The sequence below is a fragment of the Pipistrellus kuhlii genome, unplaced genomic scaffold, assembly GCF_014108245.1.
Source record: "Pipistrellus kuhlii isolate mPipKuh1 unplaced genomic scaffold, mPipKuh1.p scaffold_m20_p_10, whole genome shotgun sequence".
NCBI lineage: Eukaryota > Metazoa > Chordata > Mammalia > Chiroptera > Vespertilionidae > Pipistrellus > Pipistrellus kuhlii.
In genome coordinates, this window is record NW_023425405.1 from 32,980,427 (window position 1) to 33,000,044 (window position 19,618).

At 34.4% G+C, this 19,618-nt stretch overlaps 1 protein-coding gene across 4 annotated transcripts in view; it reads right to left on the minus strand.

Annotated features, from left to right (window-relative positions):
- The window catches only part of PHF14 (PHD finger protein 14), a 150,080-nt gene that overhangs the window by 17,778 nt on the left and 112,684 nt on the right, over positions 1-19,618 (minus strand). Inside the window, exon 19 of one of the 4 annotated variants that reach the window (XR_006740965.1) lies at positions 16,557-16,638. The exons of the other annotated variants lie outside the window; for them this stretch is intronic. The gene's annotated coding sequence lies outside the window, so the exon portion shown is untranslated. The remainder of the gene's footprint in view (positions 1-16,556; positions 16,639-19,618) is intronic. 4 annotated transcript variants of the gene reach the window in all.

Consider the following 19,618-nt stretch of genomic DNA (forward strand, 5'->3'; position numbering starts at 1 on the left):
GCATATATATATATAAGGAGCCAGGGTCTGTAATGTTCAAAATGACCAAATGGCTGACCGAACACAGGAAGTCAGTCCTGACTGCTAAGGGGGCTGTGGATCAGACTTGGAGAGAGAAGCAGGGTCTGATCCCCAACCTCCATGGCAGCTATTGATCAGCCCTTGTCTTTCTTTCTCTCTGGGCCTCACAGCAGTACAAGGCTTCTGATCAGCCCTGCTTTTCTATCCGGCCCAGAGATAGGCATAGAAACTGACCAATCAGAACCAAATCTACGTGAACTGTGAGGAGCCAATGGCTGCCTAGAAGGTGGAGCTTTTGACACTGACTGGCATAAAAACTGACCAATCAGAAGCTAATATGGGTGAACTTCAAAGGCAGAACCTAAGGTGGGGACTGAGGAGGGGTTTTAAGGGCAACAGCTGTTTGGTGTAAGGTGTAAGAAAGCGGTTTAATTTTTTAATGACGTGTTTAGCAGTATAGTGCATATGGCTGGCTCTCAGTCCAGATATAGGGATTATGTATTTTTGTCTGTCAAGAGCATCTCCTCCTGAAGAAAAAGCCCTCCCCATTTAAGCAATCCTATCCTATATAATTTATCTATAATAATAATAGGGTAATATGCTAATTAGAATGTGTAGACCAGCCATCTTCTGGACAAACCCATGGTGGCGGGGGCCGAGATAAAGGCAGTTAGGGGCGATCAGGCTAGCATGGGAGGGCAGTTGGGGGCAACGAGGTCGGCAGGGGAAGGTAGTTGAGGAAATCAGACCAGCAGGGGAAAGCAGTTGGGGGAAAGATTAGGCCAGCAGGGGAAGGCAGTTGGGGGCAAGATTAAGCTGGCAGGGGAGGGCAGTTGGGGGCGAGATCAGGCCAGCAAGCGGGGAGGGGGGGGGGCAGTTAGGGGCAATCAGGCAGGCAGGCAGAGGCAGTTAGGGGCAACCAGGCAGGCAGGCAGAGGCAGGTAGGGGCAATTAGACAGGCAGGCAGAGGCAGTTAGGGGTGATCCGGCAGGCAGGCAGGTGAGCAGTTAGGAGCCAGTGATCCCAGATTGCGAGAGGGATGTCTGAGTGCCAGTTTAGGCCAAATCTCACAGGGATTGGAACTAAACCAGCAATTGGACATCGCCCAAGGGGTCACCAATAGGAAAGGGTGCAGGCTGGGCTGAGGAAAGCCCCATCATCCCCATGCACAAATTTCATGCACCAAGACACTAGTTTAATATATCATTGGAGTCCAATAAATGTTTTCTGAGCTTGTGAAACAGCGTAGTAAAAATTGAATAAAAGAAAGTTCTGACTAAACTAATATATAATTTGAAGAAGTGTAATATTCTTTCTTACCCAGTAGTCACACTGCTAGCTTAGAACAGTACTAAAAGCCTCAATAAGCAAAAATGCTTGAAGCAAAATCATCCAAGATAGCTATGATCAAGTTCATATCATTTATTATGTATACGAATGGAGCTGTTATCATGTGGAGTCTACCAACTTCCCACTCCAATACTCACTGGTTTAAGAAGCTTGGCTATCCAGTTTTCCTAACAATCTTCAATGATGCTCTAAGTCAAAATAGGAATGTAAAGGCTTAATAATGTCCCTGAGGGCTAGGAAGTAGCTATATGCTTTACTTTCCTATTTAACTACCTTTCTTAATATAATGCCAGTCTTTTTATTATTAAATTTCTCTGAATAAGAAAATATGGTTTGTCAACGCATGTCTCTCCTAGCACTCTTTGTTCAGGACAGATGCAAAATCTGTTGCACACTCTCCTTTATGCTGAAGACATGTCTTAAAACATCTTGCCTTTCTCTGCCTTTCAAACAGTTGTCTAAGTAACAATCTCTGTCTTCCTATGTACAAGGAGAGCTGTGTCCTGGATGGAAAAAGAATTATGGAGGGGTGGAAAAGGCATTTAACCCTTACTGCTAGAGTATAATTCATCATAACTGCTACAGAATTGCATCATAAAAAATGACCAAAATAACAGTAACAGATGAAATGGAGACAATAAAGCTTCAGAAAGGGTGTTATAGGTTGCTTTGACTTCTTCTTCTACTTTTTAAAAAAGTGTTTGTGTTTCCAACATTGCAGATCAATTTTTGTTAAGAAAGTTGTAATTCAAGGATAAAAAAAAACAAAAAATATTAAAATAGCGCAGGCAGCAAATCAAGTGCCACTGAAAATGACTGAATAATGAATGATAGTGCAAAGAAAGGAAACCATTTTACCAAAGATTTTCTTCACTCCTGGATATTAAAGGCAGGCAAACATTTCTCTAATAGATGGCAGGGTTATGTCACTCTTTGTTGAGGAAAGACATCTGTTTGTTTCCCAGGGAAAAACCCTTGCCACACGGATCATTTTCTTGGTGACAGCCCTGACAGGTTTGACATGTGTTTCATGAAGTGTTCTGAAGCAGTCAGCAAGAAAATGGATCCTTTGGGGCTGCTGGGAAGTAGACAGATTTACCTCTTAATGTTTAAGCTTGTTAATTCATACTCCCCCCAAAAGTGTTGATTATAACATCCTTGCAGATCTGCTACTTATGTGTGGAATTTCAAGAATACCCACTCATATGACAATAACATTCATAAGGTCAAATGGCTAAATATGATCCCTTAGCCATCTTGCTCTTTTCACAACATTGGCATTGTTGTAGTGAGAACACTAATTTCTAGGCAGGTATGGACCATGTAATTATAGTCTAATGCAAGCATGTCAAACTCAAAGGCTAACATGGGCAAAATAAACAAGGTTTAAGATTATGTGGGCCGCAAAAAAAACCCAAAAGCTTCAATTTTCATAGAAGCATATGCTGAATACAAAGGGCTGAAATAATCGTTAACATAATAGAACATTTTAATAAAAATTGATATTTTCTCTTGACCATTCACTTAACAGACACTGAGTAACTGTGAAAATTAATAAGCGTAATGCAAATAAACCTATTTTTCTTGTTCTATGACAGCGAAATATTTCCTATGGTGCACACCAAGCAAATTAGTACAAGACTAATGATGTGGCAATCGGCTGTTAAAATATTCACTGCTGGTATTAGTGGAGAGAAATTGTGCACCTGTGTGTAAGGCGTGTAAGGGAAATTAATGCAACACAATTATAGTAATCAGGCATTAGCGAACATTGTAGTTTGTTGTTAATAATTATGTATAACAGGATATTGTAAAAATTAAGTTACAAAATTTTTATTAAAATGTTTCTGACATACCATTATATTGGCTGGGCCACAAAAATATTCCTGTGGGGCTGCATGAGGCCCTTGGGCCTCGAGTTTGACATGCGTGGTCTAATGCTTCTGATGATATGAGACTAAAATAGTTATTCTAACAGAAATAAATACAAACACTGCCATGTTTACATTAAATCCCTCTTGCCACTGAGTAAAACTTTCAAGGTTTTGTTTAAATGTCATTCAGCTTTCATTTGCACCATCAATCTGCAAGAAAATTGCCCTCTATTTTTCCTTCTTTATAAATTTGACTTATTTCTCAGGCCAATTAATAAAACCTATCCATCCTGCGTTTCCTTTCTCTTAAGGAGGCAACCAACTCCAGACAAATCCCAATTATTTTAGCAGCTGGAATTTCTACAGCTCAGGTAATATTCAGATTCAAATTACAGCCGTACCCAGTTTGGCTCAGTGGATCGAGCCTCGGCCCAAGGACTGAAGAGTCCCAGGTCCAATTCTAGTCAAGGGCACACACCTTGGTTGCAGACTCAAACCTAGGCCCTGGATAGGGTGCCAGCACGAGGGAGACAACCAATCAATGTTCCTCTCTCTGTGTTTCTCCCACTCCATTAAAAAAAAAAAAATCAATGGGAAAAGATCATAGGGTGAGGATAAATAAAAAACAAAAGCATGACAGTCCTGATGACTATATTTATCCTGTAGACTACCAAGTTTTAAATGATTTCTTTTAAGGATAGAATTACACAAAGGGATAACTTTTCCCATTGTTTCTTCATATCTTTAAAAATGGCTTTAAGTACATTTAGAGTGGAGAAACCTGTCATACACCAGTTAAACAATGATCCATATTAACATTAACCTTTTGGTTGGATGAAGGACAAAAGAGAATTATTTGTATTGATTTAGCAACTTTTCTTTAAGTCTAAAATTATTTTGAAATAAAAAGATTAAAAAATAAAAATGGCTACTTAATGGTTCTACTTAAAATTCCTTTCTTGAGTACTTCAAATGTTCATAGAGATTGTTATTCATTTTTATTTTCTTATCTGGCTTTCATGTATTTTCTTATTTTTCTACTCTGAGCATGGATTACTCTCTTAATCAGAAAACATAAGCTTTCTTTTAATAAATTCCTTTATAATTTGTCCATTTGAACTGTTTTTGGAAATAAGTAAACCTAATTGGGGGGGGGGGGGCGGATCCTATGTTTTCAAGGAGAATAATGTCAGCTTTTTTTATTTTACTGAATTTGTTATTCACAGCAGACAAAATCACACAGGAATACAACAGTAAAGTGAAGTGAGAAGATGCAGCTAAACACTACAAGTATTTCTATTTTCTTTAGATTTTAAATATTCCATTGATGAATTAAAGAAGTATTGTACAATAGTTGGATTAAAATGACTAGTCATAATCATCTTTATGCTTTAATAATAAACCTTTTAAAATTGTTAGCATATGTATATTTTGGTGAAAAATATGTAGATACACAATCTGTAGTTACTGTTCCAACCTGTGGTTAACTTTCTTTTGTTCACTTAAAACACATACCAAATATAATTCACAACAATATTTAAGATTGTGCTTTTAATAGAGAAAATATGCTAGTGCTGCACAATGAGGAAAAATTTATCTTAATAACTGGAAAAATACGATAATGAAAATGTTTTAGGCAAAATAATCACGCTCCATGCTTCAGACTAAAATTAATTAGAGTTTTAACGGTGTACAATTCCACTATAATTCTTTAAATAGTAATTTACTTCATAGTAATAAATACTTGGGTCATTAAGTAAAGTGCAAAATGCGTGTGATGTGCTACATTTAACAACCTTTGGCCTTTTTTTCCGTACTTCTGCATTCAGTTTTCCAATGCATTGAATAAGCAATTGAAGAACACAATTAAATTTCCTGACTTTGCATATTTGAGACTCTTATTTCATTTAATACAAAAAGCAATTAATCTACCATTTTACAACTGAATTCCAACTTTAGTGGGCCATGATAGATACTGAAATGAACTTACAAGAAATGCTTAATTTATTGTAAAAAAAACATAAGAGGTTTTTTTTCTTATGACAGGAATTGCATATTTAATTAGAAAGTGTAGGGTTATATTGTAACATTAAAGTAACTATGAAGACTCTTGGCAAACCTAGTTCAAATACATATGTCATTAAAACAAAATGGAGCTATTTTATACATTTCTATCTTTTTTTCTCTACTTGATGATTCAAACAAAAGAGAGCTAATCTAAAACTCTCCCTATATTTAATGTTACAAAATTATATCCTTTATTTTAACAGCAAGTAAGATAAAGAATTTCCAATTTCATGTATAAGAATACATGAATAATTCTATTTCATTTGTTGATCAATCACTTATCTCTCCCATTAATGATTCTGGACCAGATTTAGTGGTATAAAGGCTTTTTGAAGTCTTTAGTTCCTCATGTCGTGTTTTATTTCTTTGTGGTGGCTTTGGTGGCATGGAAATAGGGCAATTAAAAATAAAACTTAGGATTTCCCAAGTATGATTTGGATCAAGAGGGAATCTCTTTGACCTGAGAAGAAATACTGTAAGGATTTATCCAGCCACTTAGTGAGAGTATAGTTATAGTAAAGGAAATGAAGATCAGTGAGAGTGGAAGATGAGAGTCTGGCACAACAGGTAGAATAAGAGAAAGGAAGTAAAGTGAATGATGGATGGTGTGTTGAGGTAGACTCTTAATGAGCCTAAACCCAATTCTATAAGCTTGCAATCTTCCCATAAACATGAAAAAGCACACCTTTTATATAGCATATTTTATTTATTCATTAATATAAGCAATAACCATGGCACTGGAATTGGTATCTTTCCCAGTAATGCATACCTCAATCTAATCATGAAAAAATGACAAATCCAATTGAGAGATATCCTACAAAATAAATGCAAAGTACTCTTCAAAAGTGTCAAGATCATGAAAGGCAGGACTGTCTGAAACTGGAGGAGACACAATGACAAAATGAAATAGGGGGTCCTGGACCAGAAAAATGACATGTTTGTCAGAATCAGTAAAACCCAAATGAATTCTATCATCTACTTAATAATGCTATGCTAAGGTTTAGGACTGATTATTTTTCTTGCTCATATCCTATCTAATAAAAGAGAAATATGCAAATTGACCATACCTCCACTATACCCACAAGCCATGCCCACCAGCCATCAGGAGCCTGTATGCAAATTAACCCAGTCAAGATGGCTGCAGCCACGGAGCAAACAGGAGGCTTGGGTTTTCCTGGCAATGGAGGAAGCCAAGCTTCCTGCACACCCTGGCTTGGCCTGGGCTCTACTTAAGGCTACAAAGTTTCAATTATAAAAGATAAATAAATCCCAACAAAAATGGCTGTGGCCACAGAGTGAGCAGGAGGCTTGGGTTTCCCTGGCGATGGAGAAAGCCAAGTTCCTGGCCTGTCCCGGTCTCCACTCAAGGCTACAAAATCTTAATTATAGAAGATAAATAAATTGCAAATACCAGGGCCTCTGCTTGGGCCACTGGGGGGCATGGCTGGCCTGGAAACCACCAAAGGCCCCTCACCCAGGCTGCCACCACATCACAAGGGAACCTCCACCCTGATCCAGGACACCCTTCAGAGCAAACCAGCTGGCCCCCAGCTAAGGAGCAGGCCTCTATCCTATCTAATAAAAGAGTGTTATGCAAATTGACCATCACTCCAACACACAAGATGACTGCACCCATGTGGTCAAAGATGGCTGCCCCCACGTGGACACAAGATGGCTGCCACAAGATGGCCAGCAGGGGAGGGCAGTTGGGAGGGGCCAGGTCTCAAAGGAGGGCAGTTGGGGGTGACGAAGCCTGCAGGGGAGGGCAGTTAGGGGTGACCAGGCTGGCAGACGAGGGAAGTTGGGGGCGATTAATATTCTATATAGTGGTCTATGGAATAACAATAATATACCCTTCTACATGCTCAAAGGTTAGTATTATGAATATTTAAAACAAATACTTCATAATTATTTTATTAAGATAACCAATATTCTGAACTTATTCAGAAATCAGCTTATGCTTGGAAAGTGAATTTTTAAAACTTTACTCCCAAGAGAACATATTAAGTTGCCTCAAATATCCCTATTTCAAGCTGAACGCTATTTTTCCCAGAGTGAACCCATTAATCTTTGTAGTTTTATTGGAAATAAATTGCTCATTAGATGTCTAAGTAACACATCTCCTATGGCACATTAGTTTTTCATGCATGGAAAAAGTTGACTTTGCTTCAAAAAAAATTAAAAATAGTATTTTAGAAAATACCACGCTATTCTCTAATAATGATATTTCATAATCAGTGTCAAAAAATAGCCATATTTCCACACCTTAAATTTACATATTTTCACTTAGAGACTATTTTGCTTTAAAGATCGATGATTAAATATTTTAAACTGTTTCCTTTAAACTGTTATCTTGAAACCATGCATTGATATATGCATTCAAAAGAGTAGGCTACTTTACTTTGCAAGTCCCAAATGACTTATGAAGCTCCCCTGATAATGCATTCATTTAACCAATATTTTCTATGAATTTGTTATTCTATAAATACGAGATATTTCTCAATAATCCATAATCTTGGCTATAGGAAATTAGAGAAATATTTCATATAGTGTCATTTAAAATATTTACATGAATAAAACATAATCAGAGAGCTATATAAGCCATTTATACATTCCTATGCTGGACTCCAAAGAATTCTCTTTCCAGTATAACATTTGGACAATTAGAATTGCTCATGATCAATACATTTTAAAGCTTCATATACCTTTCCAAAACAATTCAATGTTTGACCACATTAATGACTTAGTTACACAAAGTGGTCCTAGGTCTATCTTGCAGAACTGATCAAATAATCTCATTTTAGCAGAGTCTAGAATACATTAGTGCCTTGGCTAATATTAAACATTTAATTGTTTAAAAATGATCTTAACTTTTTAAGTAAACTCTATTGCTAGAATCCATCCTATGCTCCTCCTACAAAAGTTTATTGAACAATGATTGTGTGTCAGACACTGGGCAAAGTATTAGAAATAATAAAGGTGAATAAAATGTTACCTAGAGAAACCCATATTCCAAAAGCAGTTTCAAATCCAACAATACTGCTCCCCAAAGATTACTTATGAAAATTTTGAAAGACACACACACTGCTTTTCATTTTTCAAGTATCCTGACAATTGTCAGGATTTGTTGCCTTATATTTCCTAAATCTCGTGAGGATACAGAAATAGTTAAGGACAAAAGGAAGTATTGGGAAACTTACAAAAACCACTTTCTGAGCAACATAAAATATTGCCATTACCCTGGGATGACTGCTCTTCAAATAAGCTCCTGTGAGGAGGATTTATTATAAAGTCCATGGCTTTCTCAATTCTTTGGCAGCTACTAACACAAAAGCTTGCTTTCCCAGAAAGAAAAAAAATAGCCTCTATTTTAAGAAGAAGATTCATAAGGTCCATAAAGGACACTTGAGGGCTCTTGGGAATGTTGAGAGTTCAAATTCATGGCTTAGTATCCTATGACATTGTCAGCTTACTGTTTTAATGAAATATGATTATGGTACTATTACATATATCTACAATACACACTCCTTTTCATATTCATTAGTATAGGTCACAATGATAAAAACAAAGCACATGATTTCTTATTAGAAAAACAGTTCTTTAAATAGTTTAATTAAATTAAGCATCTACACTAATAAAAGAGAAAGATGCAAATTGACTCTACTTTGGCGACTCCCACCAGCTAATAGGAGTGAGTATGCAAGTTAACCCAACAAAGATGGCGGGTTACCTTGCATATGCAAGCACCCAGCAGCTGGGGGCAGGGTGTTCTGCACCACCCAGTAGCTCTGGGCCTCGGAGAAGCCTGGGAAGGCAGAAAGGTGGAAAGGCGGCACCGGCCAGAGCGAAGGCAGTGCCAGCAGCCAGGGGAAGGAAGGCCCATTCTTGCACAAATCTTCGTGCGTCGAGCCTTTAGTATTAATATAAAATTGTAACAAAATTGCTATGAAACTATGATAATTGCTTTAGGACAAGAGTAGTGTTAAAACCAGGTAAAATAAAGTTCTTCCATAAAATATAACAAGTGAATCAGCAAGTTTATATTATCATAAAAATAACTTGGAAAAGCTAAATTCTTTCATGCCTATAAGGAAGTAATTGCCTAATAGACATTTTGCAGTTTTGCTCATTTTCAGTCTATTTAGGTTTATAACAGTGATAATGGTACCATAGAGGCTTTTAAAATAATGTGAATTTTTCAGATATGGAGGCTACATGAACACAATAATTGTTTTTCCTTCTAGATTCTCACTGAAATAGCCAATGGAATTTTAAAAATATAAGAAAAGGAAAGAGAAAGCAAGGAAGTACATATGTCTATAATAGTACAGTAATCTAGGGAAGACTTTTACTACATTCACAAAATATCAAGAATATTTGCTAGGACTCATCAAACCAGATTAGCTCCCTGCTTCTGGTTTTAACAATACCTTGGGTTCTTCTTTCATAGCTTTTATCTCATGTGTTTCTCTGATAGACTATAAGCATCAAGAGGACAGCAGTTATATCCTACCACGAACACCTTATACACCCAGAAACTGTTATTGGGCCTTATCCTTATAAGATGCTCAGTAAATATTTGTTAAATGAAGGCAAGAAGGAAAGCTAACAGTGGTAATCTCTAGGAGGGAGGTTATGACTTTTGTTTTCTTTATTTTTTTGCTTTTTTCAAATGATCTATAAAAAACATATATTATTTGCATGAGGAAAACAAAATAATTAATAGATTTTTAAATACAGCTCTTAAATTAACATGCTATTTAATTCCTTACTGAATATACAATAGATAAGTACCAACATGAAAAAAGTAATAATTAAAATAAATTTATACTGCATGGTTATTTATAAAAAACATTTACACTAAATGAAATTTATATACCTTATTTGTAAATTAATATTGCATATAATCTTCAAAAATTGTTTAAAGCATATTTTAGTAAATAGATCATAGTTCCATAAAGTTTTTTTTTCATTGTTGGAAAAGGAAATATCTAATCAAAGCCAAGAAATGTAAATCTGGATTCCCAATGCATGTCAAACATTTCTAACATAACTAAAACCCCTTTTATCCCTAATTTTTAAGTAATACAGATCAAATGGTATATTGTTAGCTTGTTTCTATTCTATGCAAACATTAAACTTTGTAAAAAAAAAAAATACAAGCAATACTAAGTCACAGGCCACATTTTATGTGTTAGAAGAAAATTAAAATCTAGATTTTTTTTCCAAATTGAAAAGTTTTATCAATTAGCCTTTATGACATTAGTTTATCACTATATTTATATGGGATAATTTTTTTGAGAATTAAAGTAGAAAACTAGGATCTATTAACAAGTATTTTTTATATTTTAGAAGTTTTTTATGATCTTGCATATATATTGAGAAAACTATGGTCTATTAACAAGTACTTTTTTATTTTAGGGGTTTTATTTATGATCTTGCATATACAGTGAAAATGTGATTAAAAACATTTTTATCATTTTTTCTCTATCAAAAATAACAGAATTTTCATTAAGCCTAGTTTGAGATCCTGATAGGTTAAACTTATCATAACATTTTAAATAAAATAATGCTCCCTTACTTTAATATATGGAAAACACATATCTTTTTCTTTAAGAAGGAAAATGCTGATGTTATCTTAATTATAAGCTTGCTGCTGAAATGATTTAGGTAGTTTTCTCTTCCATACAATTCCAGGATAAGGCCTTTCTTTTCAAGCCATAAATTATAGGTGGTATTTCAAACCTTTTTATCTGAATCTTCCTCAGAAAAATGAAAAAACATAAATATTTATTCTATATAAACAGACACAAGATTTAGATAAAAACAAACCAGTATGCAGTAATGAATAATTGCCATGAGTACAACTGTAAAAACTCAAAAGGGCATCAAGTATTTAAATTTGAGGATTCCTTAGGTTCATAAGAAAAATTTAAAGCTATAATTTTATGTGTTTGGGATTCATTGATTTGCATGGATAATAAATTTGACATTGTTGTCTAAAGTACACTTTTGAGAAAACTCAAAACTGTTTGTTTTAAAAACTTGTCCAAGAAAGTCTAATGTAAAACTATTAATAATAATCAGTAAATCTGCTTAAGCAATTTATTCATTTTATTTTGCTATTTCTGATATTAAATACTCAAAAGGTGGCTACTTAAAATTTTGTAGGCAAACAATTCTCAAAATGAAGAAAATATGCTAGTATGTTTTTTTAAATTTCATGAAGAAGTACTTTTACAGGAGACTGCATGATAAAAAGCAAATATCAAGTAGAAGCAGAAATATCACTACCTACGTGAATATAAGCATAAAAACTTACAGATGCTAGAAACAAACTATTTGAAACTAGGTTTAAAAAAATCAAGCACACAGGGGAGGAGAGGTAGAGATCAACAAAGGACTTATATGCATGTATGTAAGCATAAGCCATGGACACAGACAATGGGAGCGGGGGGTGAGGGCATATGCTAGGGGGTGGAAACAGCTGGGAAGAGGTCAATGGGAAAAAAGGAGGCATGTAATACTTTAAACAAGGAATAGTTTTTAAAAATCAAGCACAAACATATAGGAGATTCACATACACACTGATACAAAATGAAGTTGGTAATTACAAAAATCTGTTTATAGATTAAACCTCCTTATGGAAAATATATTTTAAAAATTATGCTCTTGATGAAACAGGCTATTATATAATGCAATGCAAAGAAAATTTTAAAATAACTTATTTTCTATTAAAATAAGAAAATATTTACCTACATATGTCCAACAATAAGCCAGCATTTCTATGTTGTATAATCATAGAAATTATACAACATAAGGGGAATCTGAGGTTGAAAGGGATTTAACCAGTAATGTAGATAAATGAGCACTGGGGAAAGATCAATGGGCTTGTATACAGAAATTCAAAATCCTTATCTGGGCCCTGGTATTTATAATGGGTCTTTGACAATTTCTTCACAAATCTTCTGAAATTCTACGTTTCTTTCTCTTTTAAAACTTTATTTATTTTAGTATTTTACTTTATTATTTCCATCACCACTTATCCCCCCTAAACCCTCTTCTACCTCCACTTATTCCCTTCTTTCCCACAATCACCAGTTACCCTAACCTCAGATAATCTTGAGAGGATTGAGGTCTAAGAACATTTAACCAGTTGATTTATAAAGTCACTTCTATATTATGTGAATTTTGATTCCAACTACTCCAAATGAATAAGTACACTATTGAGAATAAAATTTAAGGTGAAACTGGTATTTTCCTCAAATAACCTTGGGAGAAAAATGTCTCTCCCTGTGTTAACTTTATAATTATAACAAACTGATTTTTTAAGGGAGACATCACTTGTTTTCAGGTAAGTCCAAGCACATAATGCCTTCTATTGGTTTCTGTTATTAGCAATAATTGGCAACACCAAGGGCATGATTTAAAAGATACTTAGAAAATACAGTATTCATGTAATCTTCTGTTGAAAAAATTGTGAAATTGTAGTATGCTTTAATTTCATATTAATACAGACACAATAGGTTAAAAGTGAGGGGGGAAGTGTCTGTAATCAAATTTATACATGATACAACTGTTCTCAAGAAATCTTTTTTGCCGGTAACAATGATATAAAGAGCTACTATAAATTTCTAGGCATTTCTTATTCTTTTGATTATGAAATATCGGACATACATCCAATGAAATAGCTTAACTTTGCTCATAAGTTAGAATAAATGTGATATTAACAGCACTATTAATAACTATAATAATAGTAATCACAGCATCTGTTGCCATTAATGGAAGATTTAGTGGTTTCTGCATATGCTATTCTCTGAATTCCAGAACATGCCTATATAGAATGAGGAAACTAAAACTGGAAAGGGTTAAGGAATTTGCCCAGAGTGGCATGGCTACCAAGTGCAAGAGTAGGTATTCAAATCCAGATCTGTCTGACTACAAACCTCATGCTTCTCAGGTATATTTCACTTAATTTCAATTTTATATAAATAGACATTAAACAAGAGGTTACCTTACAGATAATAAGTATAAAAGGAAACAATAATGGCTTCTTGACATTTATGTGACAAGGCTGACAGTGTATCAAAAGATATTTCTCAGAAACTAAACATTTCTCAGTGTCAGCAAGTAGTAGGGAATAATTTAAGATAATGCCAAAACCTGCAACCTACTGCCATTCTATTGGCAGGAAGCCCTTCATTTTAACACAAAGTATAGAAATTTCAATTTTATATTACATGAACCTCTTTCAATCCTATCATTTGAGCAACTTAGCTTGATCTTCTAGTTTCTTTACATATGAGATGGTTGCTATATTGAGGTATGAATGGAGTCATGTATAAGAATGTGAACAGGGGCATATATAAGGATGACTGTAGGATGGTATGTAGGAGTGTGTAGGGAATTGTGAGTCCCAGTCAGAGATCTTTTAAAGTTACTGTTCCAAATAAATGGCCTGATACGCCAGGTCATCTCCACTACCCTGCTATTGTTATGCAGACTTGCTAATCAAAAAGATATATTAGTACATTATTAGCAATAGTAACATTATGTATAGCCTGTGGAATATTTTGCTCAACTCTCATTAATTCTAGAAATATTTACTATGCTTTTTGTGTACCTGCTATACCTTTGAAAGGTACCAAAATTACCTATATACATTTCATTTTTGTAATTTATTTCTTTCAGAGACAAAGTTAAATGCTTGGCACACTCCAGATATTTGTCTTAACTTTTAAAATTGCCTATAAAGTTAGTGTAAAATAGATATTCTTCATTTAAATATAATACAACTTTTTAAAATCCTTTCAATTTGATTTCTATCCAAAGGCTGATGATTTCTATTTGTCTTTAATTTCCTCTCAGCGGAGTGTGACAATTAGTTAACTAATTAGGCAAACTTGATTAAGCTATTTTTCTAGGTCAATATGTAAAGTTACTCAAATTGAGAACTGTTTGTAAAATTAATGTTCCTATGTAATGTGCATGACACCGAGTCATGTATTAAATACTTTCCAAATATCAGAACAAGTGACAACACATTGAAATAAATAGTGGCTCTAAAAGGTTTAATAGAGATGTCTAATTTTAATAGAAAATATAAATTATTTACTTTTAAAGATTTAATCACCTTTATTTATTTTTTGTTTGTTTTTGTTAATCCTTACCAGAAGATATTTTTCCATTGATTTTGAGAGAGAACAGAAGAGAGAAGAAAAAACAGAGAGAAATACTGATGTGAGAGAAACACATTGGTTGCCTCCTACTTGAGCCCTCTGACTAGGGCCGGGGCCAGGGAGGAGCCTGCCACCAAGGTATATGACCTTGACTGGAACCCGGGACCCTTTGGTCTGCAGGCTGATGCTCTATCCACTGAGCCAAATGGGCTGCTAGGGCAAAAATTTAAATTATTTTTTTAAATATGTCTTATTAATAAGTCTATAAATTTATAAATCAGTTCTGTTCTAAGGACAAAGTTTACTTTAAATTATTCAAAATCGATTGCTTCCTATTATCAATTCCAGTAGCACTGAAAGAACATATCTAAAAAATTATCTGCTGTAAAATAAAATTTTGATTACGTATATAAATATTAATATGAAAAACAACACATACTTTTTTATAGATATCTCTGCTCGCTGAGATTTTTCTAGTAAGAATATCTCCACAGCCTTTGCTTTTATTAAAATTTTTTAAACATGCAAAAAAGTAAAATATTTGTCCCAAAAAACAATACCTTCTTCAAGCTATAAAAGCAAGAAATATGTAACAACCACATATTTGTATTTGGGCTGATTATTTGGGTTCCAGAATCACTTGTCACAAATTCACTTAAAAAGGAGAAAAATATTTTAAATAAAATTTTATATTATTCAAATCAAGGAGTTTAGATTTTACAAACAGTAAACTAAATGAAAATGAGAGCTGAATATAAAACACAGAAGTCTTCAAGCTGTAGAAATAAGTTCTCTGTCTCCATCAATCACAAAGTGATCCAGTACTTTGTGGATATTTATAGAATGCTAGCATTTCTGGATTATCACCAGAAATGACATCACAAATGAAATTGATTATTATGACTGATGTTGGTAATACAAGGGAATCTACTTCTTAATTTTAATAGTATGCCCACAGGCTTTGCTTAAAAGTAATTTTTAATGCTATGTAATATTATGAGAAAAAGCAGGATAAAAGTCGTTTATTCCAATGTTTCTCAACTTTTTTATAAACATCCCCCCACCAAGAGTCTTTTTAGAACTTTTTTCCTAAATTCCCCATGAAATTTTAATGCCACATATATACTGTATATCTGTTTACCTGCTTGTGTATACTTATACTTTATATATAAAAAGAGTAAAACTAAAGCTCAATTTTTTATTTGACATAGACTATGAATGACTAAATATAATTTAAAATAAAAAATTAAAAGCTATTAATATAACAACTTTATAACCACATTTGCTGAATAATTGTTATGAGGGGAATAGCCATGCAAAGATTTAAACATAAAAAAGGAAAATGTAATCCATGTTTTGCTTGAAAATGCTGACATGAAATTTCTGAAAACCTGACTTCTTTCATAGTACAGAATACTTTACTATGGTAGTTGCATTATTTGTGGGTCAAAAATGAATTAATATGCTAGAATAAAGAGATAAAACCAGCCAACAGGGCAAAATTGAAGCACTCAAATTCCTTTTGACTTGCATCCTGAGAAAGATTATTTGTAATTAAAATGCTGACAGAACTATTAAATTTAGCAGCAGCATTGCCACCATGGCAGACAATATATTTGGAACTGTGGAAGTCACAGTAGCTGCTAACTGCACCCAGCCTCACACTACCTTAATACGTGATGGAAAATGAAGGGCTTTAAAATATAAGAAATGCAAACAGAACTGATTTTCGAGAGAAAGGACAAGAAGCTAGGCTTGAAATAAGATGTTGGAAATTTTAAACTGTTGTTAACAATGTTACCTAAGTGCACCAAAAGCTTACCAATTATTTTTCCTACCATTCCCCACCACCTGCTTTTTAATGCCAGTTGACTTTAACAAGACAGGTCTGAATGTATCATAAGTTAATTCTTTACCAGTTTTCATATATCATCCTTTACCTTGGTTGGCCAGCTGTAAATTATGCAAGCTATAAATTAGCTTTAAACAAGCTGTGAATCAGGTTAGAACTGGTTTTCGAATTAAAGAGCCTTCAGTATATTACAAGGTGCTGTCATTTTATTACCTCAATCAATTCTGTGTGGCCTGAGGTGGAAGAAAATGAATGCTGTCTTCATTTGCAATGGGTTTATCTCTTACAGCAGGCTCTGGAAACATAACCACAGCAATGAATTGAGAGCTAAAGTACATTTAACATTACCAAAGCAGGAAATTGTTACTCCTTCACAAAGATGGAGTTTCAATGGGGAAAAAACACACACATTTCCAGAGTGTTTTAAAAAGTTATAAAGCCGACATTCTATTAAAATAATTTTACGTAGTCCTCAAATATGGGAAAGAATAACAACACAATGGATATGCTATTCTCAATATTTTGGAAGTAGTATACATAAATATATGTTTCATTTTTATCTTTGTGAAAACCACTTCATTTCTGTTTCCTGTGGCCATGCAATTAAGTAGAAAAGTGAATTAAGTACTAGTTAGGCTTAGCATCATTATAAACTGACTCTAAAACACAGATAAAATAGCAAAATAAAAATAAATACATAAAAGCAAATAAGGAGGTATTTATTACTGAGGAAATGAGGCACAGAGAGAACAAGTCACCCCCAAGTTTATACACTAACTAGACAATTAGATTCTGAGTCAGTAGAATATTTGACTAAGAGTACAGGGACATTGAGTACATCTGAGAGACTGATTTTTTAGAAAACACTGTTTGTAGCAGAAGTAGCAATGAGGAACATCGATGAGAGAAGGCATAAAGTCAAGTTTAGAGGCCTTAGAAGGGTAAGTCAAGTGAAGAAAGAGCTGGGTCCCCATGCCAGTAGACAAGGAACTCTGCATGTTTATGTGCAAGTACTCATCGAACACACAAAGAACGCAGAAATGTTTTCAATCTTTTGACAAGTTTTGCTTAGAGGAATATATGTTGCTCTACCTAATAATTCCTGTGTATCTTTCTACAACTTATTACTCATGTTTATGAAAAATGATTTTATACATTAAAACTTGTTTTTAATCACTGAACAGATTTAATGTTAATATACAATATTTCCAAAGTGCTCAATGATAGAATAATAAATGACTCTAGAAAGAGCACTGATTAGCACTATCCTGGTCATTAATAAACTGTGTAATCCTAAGCTTACTTCTCTGGGTATCACTGTACTTTCTATAAAATAAAGCTCTTTGACTATATCAAAATTTCTTAAATTGTTTAACCCGATAGTGAAATCAACTTAGTGAAGATTTGTCAGAATTTTTTAATCCAAAAAAAAAAACAAAAACAAATTTTAAGCACGATTTTATTCCATGAAATATTTTAAGTTATATGTAAAAAAAATATATAGAATAAATCTGATTGAAAAAGTTTGCAAATCACTGGTCTAAATAATATCTCCTCTTCTTCTAATCCTTAACTAATCTTGTGTGTGTGTGTGTTTTGTTTTTTCATTTTAAGGGAGCCAAACAAATTTCAGTAGTTACAGATTCATGACATAATATTTATAATTCATTATAATACAGTCTCAATCTACTGGTAAACTCCCAATGAATTGGCTTTATTCTTTTGTCAAAAGTTAATTGTGTGTGTGTGTGTGTGTGTGTGTGTATTCCTATTCTGCTCCTGAGCTCTCTATTCTGTTCTTCCAGTGAAGTCAAAACCAGATGGAGAAATATTCCATATATATATATATATATATATATATATATATATATATATATTTAAAATAGAGGCCTGGTGCACGAAATTCGTGCAGGGGTGTGGTCCTTAGGCCTGGCTGGCAATCGAAACGTGAGCATCTGGCATGGAAGGGCAGGTCCCAGCTGACCTCTGGGCCCTGGGCAGCAACTGGACCCCAGGTCACCACGCACCCCCCTCCACTTGAGTCATGTCGCCAAGTCCCCACGTGAAGATGTGGTGAGCCCGGCTGGATGCCTTGGACTATGGTACAGCATGGGCCGCTGGGCCACCCAGTGGCACTGCATGAAAGCTGACTGCGCACACCAGCTCCTGTGGAAACCCACAGGGAGCCTGACTGGCCCATGTGGTCTTGGCAGCTGCAGTATGGCTCATCTCGCGGCACCCCGGTGGTCAGCACCCATCATAGCGAGCAGTCAAACTCCAGATCTCCTGGTTGAACAGCAGCCCAAGGGGACAATTCACATATTAGGCTTTTATTATATAGGATTTTTTTATTTCAAATCCGTTTTATTGATTTGAGAGAGACTTATTTATTGGCTGCCTCCTGCTCGTCCCCTACTGGGAGGGTGCAGGTCAAGCCCACAACCTGGGCATGTACCCTTGTGTGGAATTGAACCTGGAACACTTTAGTCCACAGGTCGATGCTCTATCCACTGAGCCAAACTGGCTATGGCTTTATGCCTGCTCTTTAGCCAATACCACACTGTCTTGATTACTAGAACTTTACAGTAAGTCTTATAGTCAGATAAGTTTTAGTTTTCCAACTCTGTTCTTCTCCTTCAAGATTGTGTTGGCTATTTTGGGAATTTGGACTTTCCATATAAACTTTAGATCAGTTTGTCAATATCCACAAAATAATTTGCTAAGATTCTGATTGGAATTGCACTGAATCTACAGTTCAATTTGTGACAGGATTGAGTCTTCCTATCTTTGAACATAGAATATTTCTCCATCTGATTTTGACTTCTTTAATTAGAATTTTATAATTTTCCTTATATAGATCTTATACATATTTTATTAGATTTATAAAAAGTGCTAATTAAAATGATATTGTGGTTTTGTAGCCTATTTAATCATTTATTGCTGGATTATAAGAAAGCAATTGACATTTGAATACTAACAAATTTAAAACTCTGAAACACTTGAACATCACATAAAAATCTATGCAGAGACCTTACACTTTTCACAAAAATTAACTTAAAATGGACCACAGACCTAAATATAAAATGCAAAACTATAAAACTCCTAGAAGATAACAATAGAAGATCTAGGTGACTGGGAGAAAGTGGCAGCTTCTTACAAACCTAAACATACACTTATCATTATGATCCAGTAATCATGCTCATTTGCTTTTTCCTAAATAAGTTGAAAACTCATTTATGTCCACATAAAAACCTGTGCATGCATATTTTTATAGC